The sequence below is a fragment of the Carassius gibelio genome, chromosome A16, assembly GCF_023724105.1.
Source record: "Carassius gibelio isolate Cgi1373 ecotype wild population from Czech Republic chromosome A16, carGib1.2-hapl.c, whole genome shotgun sequence".
NCBI lineage: Eukaryota > Metazoa > Chordata > Actinopteri > Cypriniformes > Cyprinidae > Carassius > Carassius gibelio.
Window position 1 is genome coordinate 15,015,620 of NC_068386.1, and position 18,475 is coordinate 15,034,094.

General features: G+C 41.1%; 1 protein-coding gene across 1 annotated transcript in view; it reads right to left on the bottom strand.

The window, feature by feature from the left end:
* The window catches only part of LOC128030976 (uncharacterized), a 39,128-nt gene that overhangs the window by 14,753 nt on the left and 5,900 nt on the right, over positions 1-18,475 (bottom strand). The window lies entirely within an intron of this gene.

The following is an 18,475-nucleotide window of genomic DNA, read 5'->3' on the forward strand; positions in this document are numbered from 1 at the left end:
TTTCACCAGAAAATGCAATGACGTTTTATTAGTGAGAACCCTTTCTTAAGTCTAAAGCTTTTTGTGCGGGGGTGGGGGAAGTACACCCATCTAATGCAATACTAGATTAATCCAAAGAAAACAGTTATCGAAAGGGCTTCTTCTAAACAGTGCATTAGTACCCGAAGGGATAGATAAAGAACAAAGGAGTTATTTTGAGGGTACTGCCATTGTATTTACTACATTGTATTACATGCTATTGCACTGTCATATTATGTGTAATAATATGATTTTAATAATTATAAAAGTTTAGTGTCTGCTGCCATTGTATTGTGAGATGAAATTAGCACTTGTAGAGAATTATGCAACATTTATTACATTTGTCTCAGTATTTGTGTAGGAATTATACTTATCTTGAATGTATTTTAGACATGATTTTTCACAATTATTTTGTTATATATTTGTTACAACCTTTTCAATCTTCATTTTATTAAATTTTGACTTTGCTGTGAGTCTAGCTATCTTGTTAGGGGTCTCAGTAAAATTTGATAAGACTTTCCATGTCTTGTGATGTTACTTCCTTGGTTTCACACTTTAAAAATAAAAATGTTTTCCTTTCTTTTGACATGTTGAGTAGTGCAGAAATTTAAAATGCCTTACATTGACCATCTAACTCATCTGTGATCTTAAAAAATAACCACTCCTCACACTTTTGCTGTAGTATCCCCCGTATTATCATAAGTTATAACCACTGCACACTGTATAAAGCTGGTGCTTTAACCGTTAGGATACATTATGACTGTGGTTCTTGGCTGACATGTTTCCTGAAATCTCACAGACTTAATTGTTACAGAGTGTTTCCTGTACAACCACATAACTCACTGATGAACATTACTGTGATGCATCATTGTAGAAAGTAACAAGCTAGACACACCTGTTTCCGAAACATGGTCCCTGCTTGAAAATGTATTTTTTCTATGTACATGGCCATGTGTTAAACTATATGTTTAAACGATGGAACTTATGATCGTAAACACCCCAGAACCCCAGTGCTCTGCCTGAAATTCTTTACTAAAATGAGTCAAAATCAGCCTTATCTACAGATTTATCATTACTAAGCTGAAAATACTCTGCCTTTATCAATTTTTTGCACTCTATTTACTTTCACATGCTTTGGTTTTCCTGTGTTGAGTTGGCTAAAAGGAATTTCCCCCTCAACGTAATCATGATAGAAAAATAGGGAACTATGAATATACAGTAAGCCAGTCCTCTATAGTGTGTCCTTTCGGATGATATTGTGTATCAGTAATCCTCAAATACTGTTAAACTGAGAAGACTGTAGTTCTCATTCTAGTGAAGCTAATGGCTTTGGGTTGAAGCTGCAGTAGAACTGTCAGGAATCCACCACACACACATACTTGTTCATGCATCCTCATGGTGGACTTTCCATTGACTTCTGCTACCGAGCTAATAATATATCCTCTCCATATTCCTACCTTCACAGAAAACTTTTTGCAGTTATAGACACTTAATCTGTTTTGTTTGGAGTATTGGCTGGTCTCCATCATGTAGCTGATTTCAGGTTTTATTGCCTTTGGGACATATGGTCCTACATTCTAAACATGATTCTGCAATGCATTTTAAATGCAGGTGCAGGTGAGGACCATCTTACATTACCTTCTTCGTTGTTCTCAGCCTTTGTAAACAGTCCTAACATCCATACAGCTGACCAGAAATCTTCCTGTTGTGTTGCATCAGATTGAAGACATGTGAGGTTTGAATAAATCAAAAATGAGGGAGATGTCATGTCAAGTTTTTCCTTTCTCTCTCTAAATTAGCTGTGGTCCAAATATGGACACCACTGTGAATCAAGTTACGCCGGGTGTAAGTTGCCTCAGACTGGAGAATGAAGTTCAGCGTTGTATTGTGTTCACATGTTCTTGAGTTAACATTTGTTAGTAATTAGCTTCAGTGGAAGAGAAAAGATAAAGGTATGCAATATGGGAAAAGTTATTAGAAAACCATATCATTTCATCACACTTGATAAGCAATAATATCTACTGAACCAGTGCTTTAAGTGGGCCGGTACGCACCGGTACTCAGTACCGCCATTTCCAAACATAGCCCTTCACAATGCAAGCTCCCTAATTCATCCCACCGAGAGCAGAGACTACATTACATTACATTCAGGGTTCTAAATTAACTTTTTTGATCACCAGCCAATGTGGCTGGTAACTTTCTAAAGTTACCAGCCAATCAGAATTTCCACTAGCCATTTTTTTTTTTCGGTAAAAATAACAAATGATGAGTGCCACTGAATGAATTTGATCATTTCATTAACATTGTTGGCATGAAAAACACATGAAAAAGTACAATGCATACAACAAAATATACACTGACTCAAATTTAAAATGATTAGTTCCCATCACGAAATTGCTTGTTTTGTTTTTTTTCTTTTGCGTAACTTACATGCAGCAATCCTGACAAAGCATTACGACATTCTTGTAATCAAACACAAGCCATTCATGAGTCATGACCCGTCAGCCATTTGGCATTACATTTTATTTTCTTTGTTTCTCTGTCGATATCCTACGGAGCCACGCACGTCACCTGTAGGAGAAAAAAAATCAATCCGTGGCGACGGTTTTGCAATCCATCCCCTCAGTTTATAAACCGTTCCCTCGGTTTAACAAATCGTGCCCACGAATTTCCAATCCGTGAGCACAGATTTTGTAAACCGTACCCTCGGTTTTTGAATCAGTACCCACAAATTCATAATCCATGCGCAACCTTTCGCAATCCGTTCCCACGGATCTGTAAACCGTACTCACGGATTCATGCAGCAAGCTCCTGTTAACATACATTTTTATTGAATATTATTGTGTGGATTAGGTTTAATAATAATAAAGGAATAATCTTATTATAGCACTTGATTATTATTGTACAATAAACCTGTCATTGTGACTAACTCTGGAGTAATTTTTTCCTCGGTTGTAAATTGTTTTGGATAAAAAATTCTTATGCATAACCTGTATAATAATATATAATAATGATAAAAATAAAGTTATTTTTATAATTTTAATTTGTAGGCTAAATAAATGAGTACAAGAAAATAATTCATGAATTGCTTTATTTTTAAATAAACTTTGACAGTCTTGGAAATGCTTGTGTACAATTCTTTCTTAATATGCATGAAGACTTATTTTTCTGATTTTATTATACTAAGCTCCATCCACCCCACCCCACCTGCCGGAGTAAGATGCATGTTTCACTGTTAATGTTATTAATAAATAATGAGGCCGAAAATAACATTGCATTCAGTTAGAGAGAAAAGGAATGAAAACATAACTGGGATATTATTTGTTTTGTTTTGCCTTTATTTTCTTCTTCTTTTTAGCGTTTATTTTTTTGGCCATAAACCACAGGCGGTTGTGTCTTATCCTATTGGTGATTAACAGTGTTGTGGGTAACACGTTACAAAGTAACGCGTTAGAGTACTCTAATTACTTTTTTCCTGAAATGTGTAACTTAACGTGTTAGTTTCGTGCGTAAGTAATCAGTAACTTCGTTATTTTTTTAAAAAAGTAATCCGTTATTTTAAGGAAAGGAAAATCCCGACTGCAGCCTGCTTTTTGTCAGGCAGTAGGCCTAGGTCTACTGTGCCACCTGCGGATGTATCAGCGGAGCCGAAACTCTGTGATCGTAAAGTCAATGGCTGTGATGCGTCTGTGCCCTGCGCCTGACCCTGTGTGTGTGTGGGTTCCCTATCATAGGTCACTTCGATGCTGCGGTGACGTCACCACGTATGGGAACACCTCCGGTGTGACGAATGTCTGAAGCCCTATACCATCCCGCCAATCCTATTGGCCAAATGGCGCATAGCACCACCCTACGCATGCGCACGCATGATATACCTGGGTGCAGCGTGCCATTTCGCTCAGATTTCATTCCTTCAGGAATAGCGAATCATCTGTGCCCTATCATCTCGCGTTCTCCAGCGATCTCTTCGAGCAGTGTTAACTCCTCTTCGCGGACGCGATGAGTTTTCGCAAATGCAAGGAGCCATGTACCAGGTACATCATGGCGGGGGACACTCATGACAGGTGCGTAGTATGTCTTGGTTTACATCACGCACAGGCGGCGCTTAGCGGCCTTTCTTCCTGTCCCCATTGTGATGGCCTGCGGCTCAGAGTACTGCGCTCTAGGGTGGAAGTATTCTCTAATGTCCCCCTCGAGTCTAACCCCCGTCAGGTCACCTCTGCGACTGCCGAGGCACCGCACGAGGCGAGGGCCTGGGGTGACACGGGCGACATGGACTTCGTGGACAGCGCAGCGCTGGAATATTCTCCACATCGCTCGCTCTCCCCTACCCTGCCGCAGAATAAAACTTATACTGAGCCTGTCGTCTTCTCTAATGAGGATTTACTTCCCACACCGGAGGCATGCGCCGCCGTCTCCTTCGGTTGTGGACGCTATGACAACGATGTTTTATCCACCGCGGCCTCGGGGTCTGAGGACTTTGCGACCGACACTAGCCCTCTTCCTCCTAGCGGACAGGAGAGGCGTGTTTCCCCCTCCTACAGTGAGCTGTTGGATGTGGTTTCTCGTGCCGTGGGTAAATTGGGGCTAGACTGGGAGGTTGATAAGGCCGAGGCCCAACCTTCTTCTAAGCTGGACGACCGTTTTCTAACTAGTCGGACACCTACACAGCCCCGGAGGCCTTTACCTTTTTTCCCGGACCTCCACCAGGAGGTTTCGAGGTCCTGGAAACAGCCGTTTTCGGCGCGGATCACTAATGCTGCGGCCGCGGATTTCGCCACCGTTTCTGATATGGCGAACCATGGCTACACTATGATGCCCCCGGTGGAAGAGACTCTCGCCGAACACCTTGCGCCTAGCTCGGCCGCGGCATGGAAGTCTCGCCCCCTTCTTCCTTCGAAGGCGTGTCGAGTCACGTCTAGTTTGGTGGGTAAATCCTACATGGCGGCTGGTCAAGCGGCTGCTTCACTCCACTCTATGGCGGTCCTTCAGGCCTACCAAGCGGAGTTATTGAAGGAATTGGATGAAGGTGAGGGCATCACACCGGAGGCAGTGAAAGAACTTCGCAGAGCTACGGATTTGGCGCTACGGTGAGGCTGTCACGTCAGTAGTGGAGAAGTTCAGGGCAGCGAAACAGCAATCAGCCGCTTTCCGCCAGCTGATTCCCCGCAGACCCAGGGAGGTTGAACGCCGGCAAGCGCCCGCGCGTTCTCGCTCAACCTCCTCTCACCTCCAGCGAGCAGCCTCCCGAGAGGAACCCACACCTATGGCGCCTCCTCGTAAGGATTGGGGCCCTAGGGTTTTTCCTCCGGCGCACCAGCGTCAACGTAAAAGATTGAACCTGACCTCGACGGCTAAAGCCTCTCGTTCTCGGGTACCGAATAGCAGCTCCTGATCTTTTTGCTGCTTGCCAGGGACTGTGCCCTCCGCTAGAGAGCGCTGTCGGACCGCTTTCGCGCATCCTACACTCTCATTGCAGTCCCCATGCTCAAACATTGACTGTCTCGCCGCAAACAGCGCCTCGAGCAGCATTGGATCGAGCTGTAATGACAGACGCTCCCTCAGACACTCTGCGCAATCCTGCTTTCGGAGTTCGAGGGACGACTCAAGGACCCTACACAAACGGCCCGTTTATGACGGCTCGTGCAGCCGCCGCTTTTTCGCTAGCGGCAGAGCCCGATGTTCCATCTGTTGGCCTAATTCCTGCCGTGGACACGTTTCAGGATTATACTCAACGGAACGCAACGACTCTGGCGCATACGCTTCCCCGGTGCACGAACACCACAGGTTTTTCGTGTCCGGTTGTTTTAACGCGTATGACAGCGTTGCAGGGAGCGGAAGTTTTGAAACCGCTAATATTGTTTCGGGCCGCGTGGGAACGCTTGCCAGGCATTTCTCAATGGGTGTTACGCACGGTTTGTCACGGATACACCATTCAGTTTCGGAAAGGCCCGCCTCCTTTCCGCGGAATTCTTTCCACTACGGTGAAGTCTACGGAAATGGCGGTGCTGCGACAGGAAATGTCAGCTCTGCTGAGCAAAGGGGCTATAGAAGAAGTACACCCCTCTCAGATGGAGACAGGTTTTTACAGCCGTTATTTCGTGGTACCGAAAAAAGACGGCGGATTACGGCCCATTCTGGATTTACGCCGTCTGAATCTTGCACTCAGACCGAGCAAATTCAAGATGTTGACGGTGAAATCTATTCTGTCTCAGATCCGACCAAACGATTGGTTTATTACGATCGATCTGAAGGATGCGTATTTCCATATTCAGATCGTCAAGAGACACAGGAAGTTCCTCAGATTCGCTTTAGAGGGCAAAGCGTATCAGTACCGCGTTCTTCCCTTTGGCTTGGCTTTAGCGCCCCGTACTTTCTCAAAATGCATGGACGCAGCTCTGGCCCCGTTGCGGCTCCAGGGCGTTCGTGTGTTGAATTATTTGGACGATTGGCTGGTGCTAGCGCAATCGCGGACTCAAGCACACTCTCACCGAGATCTTGTGCTGAATCATTTAAACAGCCTGGGCTTACGCACAAATTTCAAGAAAAGTGTTTTAACTCCCTCTCAACAGATAACTTTTCTGGGAATAGATCTGGACTCTCGCGCGATGACAGCGAAGCTTTCTCTCCCGCGCGCTCAGTCGATTGCGTCATGCGTGCGGCACTTCAAAGCGGGTCGCACGGTGACCGTGAGATTGTGCCTCAGGCTCTTGGGTCTAATGGCAGCAGCATCCCCCGTGATTCGTCTGGGATTGCTTCAAATGCGCCCCTTTCAGTGGTGGACAAAAAGGCGGAATATTTCACCCCGTTGTCTCCCGCATCGCACGATTTCGGTGACACGGCGGTGTGTGATGTCGCTAAAATTTTGGATGTCAACCGAATTTCTCCTGTCAGGAGTTCGACTGGGAATGTATGCTTTCCGAGAGACTGTCACGACGGACGCGTCTTTGACTGGTTGGGGAGCTGTGTGTCGAGGGCGACCAGCCCACGGAGTATGGACAGCGGCTCAGCGCGGCTGGCACATAAACAGACTGGAATTACTGGCAGTTTTTCTGGCTCTCCAGTATTTCACGGATCTGCTGATCGGCCGTCATGTGCTGCTCAGATCAGACAACACAGCGGTTGTGTCTTATCTGAACCATCAAGGAGGATTGCACTCTCGCCCCCTGTGCAGGCTGGCGAGGCATGTTCTTCTGTGGTCTCGGGACAAATTTCTGTCGATCCGGGCCATTCATGTCCCCGGACGATTGAATTTCGGAGCGGACTTGCTATCCAGACAGGCTCTGGAACAGGGAGAATGGCGATTACACCCCCAGACGGTGGATCTTTTATGGCGGATATTCGGCAAAGCGAAAGTGGATTTATTCGCGTCGAGCATGACTACGCATTGCCCGCTATGGTTCTCCCTACGCTCCCCATCGCCCCTGGGCGTGGATGCGTTAGCTCACAGCTGGCCCAGGACCAGTCTGTATGCTTTTCCTCCGATTCGTTTGATCCCAGCGGTATTATGCAGAATACGGCGGGACAGAGTGGAACAGCTGCTGCTGGTGGCTCCACGATGGCACACGCAGCCGTGGTTTGCGGATCTGATCAGTCTGCTAGCGGGCTCTCCGTGGGAGATTCCCCTCAGACAGGATTTATTATCACAAGCACAGGGGCTGATTTGGCACCCGAGGCCAGATCTGTGGAAACTGTGGGCGTGGCCATTGAGCGGAGTGCATTAGTATGTCCCGGTCTTTCTGTTGAAACCACTGAGACTATATTGAATTCTAGAGCAGCTTCTACGAGACGCTTATATGCTTTCAAGTGGAGACTGTTTACAGCCTGGTGTGGCAATCATAATGTGGATCCAGTTTACTGCCCAGTGGCTTCAGTGCTGGAGTTCCTCCAGGAGCGTTTTTCGGATGGCGTTACACCAGCCACTTTAAAGGTTTACGTGGCAGCCATTTCAGCTTACCACGAATACATAGGCGGTGCCTCTGTGGGGCGTCATCCATTAGTTTCTCGTTTCATACAGGGTGCGCGACGGCTGAGGCCTTTCCGACCTGTGTGAGTTCCTTCATGGGATTTATCCATTGTGTTGCTAGGTTTATCAGGGCATCTGTTTGAGCCCTTGGAGACCGTATCGGATAAATTCCTGACACTGAAGACACTTCTTCTCATGGCTTTATCCTCCCTCAAGAGAGTTGGGGATTTACAGGCTCTTTCTGTTTCACCCTCATGCATGGAATTTGCACCGGGCTCTGTGAAGGTGCTGCTGCGGCCCAGGCCTAACTATGTTCCTAAGGTCGCATCTAACCCCTTTTGCTTTCAGCAAGTGGTTCTGGAAGCTTTTTCACCTGCTGAGGCTGGGTCAGGAGATCTAAGTCTTTGCCCTGTGAGAGCTTTAAAGACTTATGTGGATCGTACAGCCCCTTGGCGTGAATCTGACCAGCTGTTTGTCTGCTTTGGACATAAAAGTAGGGGCCATGCGGTTACAAAGCAGCGCATGTCCCATTGGCTGGTGGAGGCAATTTCTTTGGCCTATGAGGCGCGCGGACTCGCTTCGCCCTTAGGAATTAAGGCTCATTCCACTCGAGCTGTAGCTTCTTCTCAAGCTTTTCTCAGTGGATCTTCTATGGATGATATCTGTGCTGCGGCAGGATGGTCCTCACCGAGCACTTTTATCAAGTCCTACAGTCTGGATGTGAGGATGGCCCCTGGCTCCCGGGTTCTCTCCGCTTGAGCAGATGCTTGCTCGGATCTCAGTTATCAGGTACGTCAGGCGTTTTGGTATATCGTTCCCATACGTGGTGACGTCACCGCAGCATCGAAGTGACCTATGATAGGGAACATCTCGGTTACGTATGTAACCTTGGTTCCCTGAATAGGGAACGAGATGCTGCGGTTCTGGCCGTTCCGTACCTTGATAATTCTTCATCTTCAGTCATGAAATCTGAGCGAAATGGCGCGCTGCACCCAGGTATATCATGCGTGCGCATGCGTAGGGTGGTGCTATGCGCCATTTGGCCAATAGGATTGGCGGGATGGTATAGGGCTTCAGACATTCGTCACACCGGAGGTGTTCCCATACATGGTGACGTCACCGCAGCATCTCGTTCCCTATTCAGGGAACCAAGGTTACATACATAACCGAGATGTTTTTGTTTTTTTCGAACTCCCGGCAAGATGGCAGAGAGGACAGCGTTTGGTTTATGGAAGTACGCACATTATTTTCAATTTCTCAACGAAAAAGAAAAGAACATAATTGTGTTGGTGAAAAGCTTCCGTCGACCGCCAAAAATTCTACCTCAAATTTAACGCTACGTTTTAATCACTACTTTGAAGAGTAAATGTAAGAGGACTGTGTTAAAGCGAATTTAGGCTTGTGACTGTGAGTGACACTTTAATAATAATTAGTTCGGCTATTAAGCGATTTGTCATTTGCCTGTGTGGCGGTGAAGGATTTAATTCGGTTTGTTATCATTTTTGTTTGACAGGCAGCTGTTAATTTCTGTTAGATCGTTGGCTGGCTGATTGTTCATCATTTCTAAATGGATTTAAATCTGCAAGCCTGTTTATGGTTGTGTTTACAAGTAAGCATAATTGTACTTTGATAACTGCATTATTTAAAGTTAAAGAAAAATCAGGAGTTATCTTGTGGTGCTCATAATATACAGTATACTAGGCTACCCGGGCTGGGTAGGTGCAAATTTTGATTAATAATATGTTCTGTGATAATAAATAAATAAAACGCCATGTGGAATAGCCTATTGCTGACTGTCTTTCCTGTTATTGTTATCCTGCAGTGTAAATTTTGTCGGATTACTGACGTTATTCATTGTCGGGAGTCACGACTTCTAGGTGCATTTAAAGGGGCCGGGGGCTGTGTCTGTCATGTGTGAGCCGCTGCAAACGGCTTTTAATTTTTGGTAACGCATGAGTACTCTAACGCGTTACTTTTATGAATAGGTAACGCTGTATCATAACTGATTACTTTTAATTGATGGTAACGTTGAAACCTAACTAACTACTTTCCAAAGTAACTATACCCAACACTGGTGATTAATGTAAAATAAACGCTCAAAGACTCATTGGATACTATGAAAAATAATGTTTAATAAACAGAAATGAATCTGCCGGTGGGGGCGGAGCTACAAATGCGCGTCAGTTTACAAATCCGAGGGAATGGATTGCGAAAGCGTGCGCACGGATTAATATGAATTCGTGGGTACGGATTCAAAAACCGAGGGTACGGTTTACAAAATATGAGTGCACGGATTGGGAATTCGTGGGTACGGTTTGTTAATCCGTGGGTACGGTTTGTTAATCCGTGGGTACGATTTGTTAAACTGAGGGAACAGTTTATGAATTCGTGAGTACGGTTTATAAACTGAGGGGATGGATTGCAAAACCGTCATCACGGATTGATTTTTTTTCTCCTACAGGTGACGTGCGGGGCTCTCCGTAATATCCTCATCCCCTGCCTCGTTCCTCTTTTCGCCCCCAGAAATCTGTCCCAATCACCGCCGCATTTAGTTTAATCTTATTTTTTTTTTTTAATAGCTAACTCCCTCCTCTTTCAGTCTATGCTCCAGGCTCTGGCTCCATTCGTTCTTCTTCCTTGTGTTTTCCATAGACAGTAAAAGAAATGGACACAGCGACCCCATTGGAACTCAATTGAGACAAATGAAGCCCAGTTTTAGCGTTTTTTAGCACTTCCCTTTCTGACGCGCAGACTCAAACGAAGCTTGACGACGTCAGCAACCTGTCTGACAGATGTAAATCTTCTAGTAGCTGTGCGTGCAAACTGCCATCGTTAATCTTGCAGAGACGGTGAGCTTAAGCGGGGAGTTCTTTGGCGTGAGTGAGCAGGAGTAAGTATTCTGATTAATTATTTTGTATAGTATTTTAAAATGTAACGCCAGTACGCCATATTAAGTTAATTGCCTGCGAGCTTCTCCTCCTGTCTGTACGGTAATGCGACAGAGAGACGAGTGGTTATGACGCAATCGTTAGCCTATTTTTTACAAAAACTACGTTTCTACGGGGCCATAATGTAACATAGAAGGTAATGGAGCCCTTTATACATTGTCGTGTATCTTTAGAAATAAATAATGGACAAACAGAGTCTTTAAACGCCTCAGATGTAAAGTTATTCGCTGTCAAAGTGACGCCAAAATGAATGGGAGTCAATGGGAATGCTAACGCAAGTGAAGTTCTGCTAAAAGATGGCAGCCCACACCCGACTTCAACTTCCGGTCGAGTTCCTTGCCACTTGGTGTTTTCTGATGGACGCTATTCCTTTCCATGTTTTTTCGCGCTGGTTTCACTGCAAACTGCGTGCAGCCAATGGGCATATGAAACGTCATCACGTAGCATTACAGCACAGTGTTCATGGGAAATGTAGGAAGTGCTGCCAGGGGGATAAATGACCGAGAACAGAGCCTCATGTCATGCATCACCAGCCAAACTGGCTAGTAAGTTTTAATTAACACCCGCCAAAATGAATTTTAACCCGCATTTGGCGGGTTGGCGGGTGTTAATTTAGAACCCTGATTACATTACTACATTACATTACATGTAGTGTCTACAGCAGAGTCCCACTGTACAAAAATTTCATCCAACATACTTTGATCAAAATCAGAATCTCTTTGAGTTTAGCAATGCCACCTTATTTCAGTATGCAGGCTCATAAGGTTATGATTTCAAGGCCAAGAGATTAAGGATTACAATGAAGTTGGAAATCAAGAATCATAAATAAATATTTGGCAAGACATTACTATCATGACTATTATACTTTGTTTACACATTTATTGAAAAGGGGCATAGCAGACATACATTCACCAAAAAAAGGATAAAGGAGGCAAGTCAAACAAGAGGACTCTTCTGATATGTAAGATGTGTTATTGTTTGCTGTCATGGCCAACCACCCCTCCCCCCATTCAAAACCTGGTCACACCCAGCCCCAATCCCACATGGGTGACTGTATAGTTACAAATCTTGCATGGAAGTCTCTGAAATGTAAAACGCTAAAATGCTTTTGCGACATATCAGATAGGGGAATCAGTTTAGTTTTTTGCACATGCATTTATTTTAATCAATATTAATTGTTCAAGATTATATTTTTTCCAGCAACCACTAACTTTAACCTCTTCCTCAAATTCAGACCATTGCATTTTAAGTAGCCTTGGGTTTTGGAAAGGCACCATATAAATAAAAATTTGTATTATTATTAAGAAGTTAAGATGTGTGTGTGGGGAGGGGGGTAAGTTGTAGACTAAATACATAGACTTAACGTATGTATAGCCGACTTAAGTATGTACTTACATACATTTTAGGGACCAAGATGGTAAAGATGGTAAAATCAGAATATTTTGACAATATGAAGACATTTGGTCAAGCCGCACAATGATAATAGCTTATAAAGCATCCAACATTATGCTTAAATAAAAACAAAAAACACAAGTTTCCTTAGGGGGAAAAAATCAGCACAGTATAAGAACCATTAGTCATTATAATGCTGTGATACAAGTTAAAGTTTGTGAGTGATCTGGCATGCATGGTTTGTGAGGACACAATGTGAACATGAATGAACATTCTTCCTATGTCATCACAAACCAAACGACTTAAAACATACTAGACAGTGTATTTTATTTTATTAATATTAGTATTTTTTTAAATTCAAAGTAATACCAGTAGGTTTCCATTAGTGTTCGTGTTAGCAGATATAGCCTAAATTTAATACAATATAAAAATCATCATGCATATGGAGAGTCGACTGTATGTTTGAGTGTGTGTGTGTGTGTGTGTGTTCACTTTCAGAATTGTCACATGCCTTATAAATTTATTTCGATCTTTGTTGGCCTTTGAACTAAAAAACTTATGTATTGTGTATACAATATGTGTAGGCTACTATTGTGTATACATCAAATAAACAAGAAAAAATGCATAGACAAGAAAATCTGCTAAGTAGAGACAAATCCACGTCATGTGTGACATTAAAGAAAAAGGTACAACCGGTGCTTGACATTAACTCCCGCCAACCCGCCAGATTGCGCTTTCAGCACTGGCGTGTATACAGTAGGCTACTGGCCACTTTGGGGGGTCAAATCAGGGTTTACGCTGTCAAATCCTCAAAAGGTCCTCACTGCAGCATGTAGCACGATGACGTCAATGGATCAAATCCAATAGGCCTAGATTGGATGTTTAACGAGTATCTGCAATATTGGACTTTAATGCGAATATACGCAACATGCTGTCATTGAAGCTAGTATTTAAAGTACTGGTGTTTCATATGCTTTTACAAATTATATTATACTGTGATTCTAAACTATAGTCTATTCAACCTTTATTTAAGCAACAATGTCGTATAGGCCTACTTTTTATACCATATAAAAAATAAAAATAAGAAAAACAATCCTGTCAGTCAGGGTTCTGTATAGCAAGTTAATCACATGTCCAACAAATAAATACACACACGGTCGGGGAAAAGGCATATTAACACAAAGATGGCCATTTGTGAAATCCCTGGAGATAGATATACCTAGATATAGCTACCTCTGATAATATATCTTAATATATATTATCTTTTTACAGTGCAACGTCTTCATATTAATCATGTTACAGTGCTTGTTGTAATTATAATAATGGACACAGCACGGATGTGCATCCTGGCGATATCATATAAAATGCAGGCTATTTAAAAAAAAAAAAAGAATGAATAAATAAATAAATCTTTGAAGTAGCAAGGGTTTTTGACCCACATTAGCCTAGCCTACTACACGATGACCTATTAGCCTACATTACATTTCGTACAGACGAAAACATCGCGGATGAAACCTATGGGATGAATTTATACATTCAAGTTTTTACATTGTAATGTAGGCTAATAGGTCATCGTGTAGTAGGCTAGGCTAATGTGGGTCAAAAACCCTTGCTACGTGTAACTGCGTTAGACTTCACTTAGAAGTTCATCTCTTCATCATTTAGAAGTGGCTGTGGATAAAAGCATATGCAAAAAGATAAAATTTAATAAAAAATATGAAGTTATATGAGACCTACTACAGCGCATGGTCGTTCAATTCACAATGATGTGCAGGCTTAGGCTAATAATAGTCACGGTGTAATAGTCCAGCTACTGCTGCAGGGGGAACTTGCAAAAAGACGCCAGGAGTCAGTCTCACGCTGCTACCAGGAAGTATTTACACGCAGAAATTTTTTCACTTGACTTTAAAATGACAAGAAATGCAACTTTTCTTGGTAAGTTCTTTGATTATTACTCATTAGTTTTACATCCATGTGTAGCCTACCAACTTTCCATCTGCAGTTCTGGTTTTAATTTTTTTGAGCAGGTGATTTAGCTCGTCGAATGATCTGGAAATTAATCTACTGTATGTCTACAAATAGTTATTGTGATATAAACGTGCAATCAAACTGTGAGATAGGCTATAAAGTCACATTGACAATAAATAAAGTGACAGTATCTTTATTTCTTTACTCCGGGATGGAAACTGTCCGCTAACGTTAATTACACTGTTTTGGCATCCAACATGCCACGATATAATTACATATTTTAACTGAAAGTTGCGTTTTGCATTCAGTATATTTGATTTGGTCTTCAGCTATTTTTACCGTGCATCGACAAATTTGGGATATTTTCGGGAATTCCCCTCCGCCTTTCAGATAAGCTCACGAAAACTGTCTGTAACGTTATTATTGTAGCTTTGCAGAGACTTATTAGAAGACTAACAAATTTAAGGGATTACATTTTGATTTGATTAAACTATGGATTAAGCTAATGAGACCCCTTTTCACTAATGGTAGATTAATTCACACTTTCAATGCTTTGTAGAAATCAAACAATTTATTAATTAATGGTTTGTGGGCAAGGATAACTTGGTCACTTTCTGTTGATTAAAAAAAATATGATGCAATAGTAGTTTGTGATCTGTTGGTGTTAATGTGATTTTGAGATATATTAAATTGTAGCACTTTATGGTCCCCAGGGAATGACGGTTCACTTTTGTCATGTTCACATAATACCTCGTGGGAACGTGATAACGTCGTGCCCACGAAATATTAATTCATAATATAACACGTCATATTATGTCGTGGCCACAATATCATTTTGTCGAGGTGACGAAATCCTTACTTTTGTAAATAGCCTATTGTTAAATGCAGACATGCAAATCAAGCTTTGATTTTGCTGACTGGAATTTTTGCCTGAATGCAGTTTAAATTTAACATATTTCATTTTATTTTGTTTGTTTATTTATTTGTTTATTTTCATTTATCATCACACATGGGCATAAATACAATCATAAAGTCAAAACTTGATTGGAATGAGCGTGTTGTGTTTTTATTTAGGCCTACAAATGAAAAGTGAATGATTAATTCCTTAATGAAACACTATAGTATTTATAATTATGGTCTATTAATTAGCCGAAAAAAAATTAAATATATGTCACATTTAAACTGCATTCAGGCAAAAATTCCAGTCAGTAAAATCAAAGCTTGATTTGCATGTCGAGCATTTACAGTAGGCTACTATTTACAAAAGTATTACGAATTTTAAGAGGTTGAAATGAAGAGAAAAAATTATAATTTAAAGGAATATAAAAATATAACCAATAAAAATAGGCTAATAATAATAATATACAAATATTACGGGGAAAAGACGATCCGTTAATGGACTTACAAGACTGTAGGATTGATAAAAATGTTTTATATTTTATATAGGCTAACATTTATTTATGATAAACTTCATTTGAATGCTGACAATTGCATGTTCGGTATTAGCCTACAGCCACGGCCTATGGTTAATATAAAAAATGTAATAATGCAATAATTTCTATAATAATATAGTCATTTCTTAATTCAAAATAAAATATTAATGAATAAATCTATGATAATTCCGGGTCGCTATGGTCATGCAGATTTGTTTACACATTAAACTTGTGGCCACAAGAAAATGTTGTTCCCTCAATATAAGAAGTCTTTGCCACGAGAAATGGATGTCATTCCCTCAACATACCATCTTGAGGCCACGACATAAGGATGACGTTACCTCGTCAAAATAATCTTGTGGCACGACATAATATGATGTTCACCATAAATCAGTATCTCATGGCCACAACATTATCACGTTCCCATGAGTTATTATGTCATGGCCACAACAAAACTAAGTGAACCGACCATGTCATCTCCCTCGCACAGTACTATTTTGGAAATATATTTTTGTGTGCCACAGGCATGTTTTATTTAACTGCTTAAAAACAAATGTCAGAGGAAGGGATAGGAGGTTCCTTCTTATTTAAGGTGGCTGACAATAAATTTGACCGTCATCAGAAAGTGAATATATTATGTAGTGGAAGATGTACCCCCAACTTTAATTTTCCTCTTGACAATGGGAGCCATTAATCTCAACACATTTAGTGAAAGGTCACACTTTTTTGAGTCTAATCAGTGTAAAATACTAAAGTTTAAAATAAAGTCCTACATGGATTCTGTGTTTCACAGAAAATCTTTGTCAGAGAGTGGTGAGATATTTGTTAAAAAATGCCCGTTTTGTTGCATTATGTTTGAAGTATTGGGAGAAAAGCACAAAGGTAATGTTTCTTTTCTCTCTCTAAAATGGCTGTGAAAGTCCTAAAATGGAGGTCCTTTCCCCTGTGTTGCATCAGACCATAAGGTGGTTCAGCCTTGTTTTGCAGTCATCAGTTCTTGAGTGGGTGTAGGTTTAATGGGTAGAAGAGGACATTTGTTTAGTTGCTTCAGACAATGAAGTAGACCAGATAAAAGTGTGCCGTATAGGAAAAGTTATTAGACAAGCATTTTCTCTTCTCACACTTGATCAGAGACCAGACAGGGTGTGTCCACACATGCCTGGTTAAATAAACATTAAAGGGCAAACAGCTTTTCCAGTAGCCGGTTTAGATGTTAGAGGTCTTTTCTTGATATATGCTTTTCTAAATGACTATATGTGTCATTTTGGAGTAAATATAATGTACTTTTACACAGTCCTAGTTATATATATGACATTATAATAATTGACTTAATAACTGTAAAAGGTAATACAAGCAGTGGTACACATAAAGTACTGTAACAGAACTCAATATGTTTGTCTCATCTGAATTTAACCCTTATTAACTGTATTTTTTCCTACAAATTTTATCTATACCTCATTGGTACAATCAGGAAGAAACAGACTTTTTTTTTTTCAGCTGTATTTTTAAAATGTTTATTAATATATAACAGAAGATATATTAATTAATTAATGACATAAAATATAACAATTCTATTTGTTGATTGTTTTTATTAGTTTTTTTAAGTACAAGCAAAATGATCCCCAGTGGCAAATTACAAAATGAAAATGAAAGCAAGTGTGCTTTGACTGGAAAATAAATATTAGTCATGGCTAATGTTTGCTCAAATCTTTCTCGATTTCGTAATGATGTTTAAATCTCGTTGTCAGCAAACACTTGTGTAAACACTTGTGCTGTAATTCATCTCTATTAGCGTTTGTCATCTGCTGATTATACAATGTAAATGATTCAAAGAAATTGGTCTGTTTAGACAAGGCATTTAGACAACAACATTTTCAGAGAAAGTGTGTTAACAGAAAAGCTTTTGTGGTAAAAACTAAATTATTTTCCAGATACCGCATAATTAAGTAGCCTATTAAATCGATTTCCTTTGGCTTTAATACAATGACAGCATAGATGCTACTTTTTATTTATTTATTTATTTTATCAATAGCATCATTTTCTTACACAGTATATGAATCTAAAAATATAAAAAAAACACTGAAGCCATTTTTTCAGTTCATGCGCTGTCATACTTTCTTCAGGCAACTGTTCAAATGAACCTAGAGTACTAACTAGTTTTGTCCATGTCTCTTTCAGCTGTGGCCGTGCTGTTATGCATCATACTGTCAGCAGAAGCATCTCATGTGCTGCGATGCACAGGAGAGAGACAACACGATGGGCAGTTCTACTTCAACATCTCATATGGCCTAAAGGAAGACGTCAATGACTGCGAGACCCAATGGGTCATCAATGTAAATATTTTACATATTAAGAAAACATACAGTTGCAAGAATAAGGTTGGGGAAACTTCTGTATTTCTGTATCGATTACTCATAAAATGTAGTCTGGTGGTCTTCATCTAAGTCACAATTAAATACAAACACAAATTGTCTGCTGTATTTTTCTACATTTAATTAGAGACACTGAGTAATCACTTACAAGGCCAGCTGGAAAAAGTAAGTGTAAAAGTAATAAATCTCTGCTTCATGACTTCATCACAAGTTAACTGGAGAGAGATAAGGTTGTCATGTTGGACGTCTGGGTTGCTTAGGTGTCCCAGCCTTTAATTAATAAAAGGTTCATAAACTTATTCTTGTCAATGTAAATGTCTTTTTTTCAGCTACTGACTGATGAGTTGCTCTGTTTTAACAGATTTACTTGTTATTAAA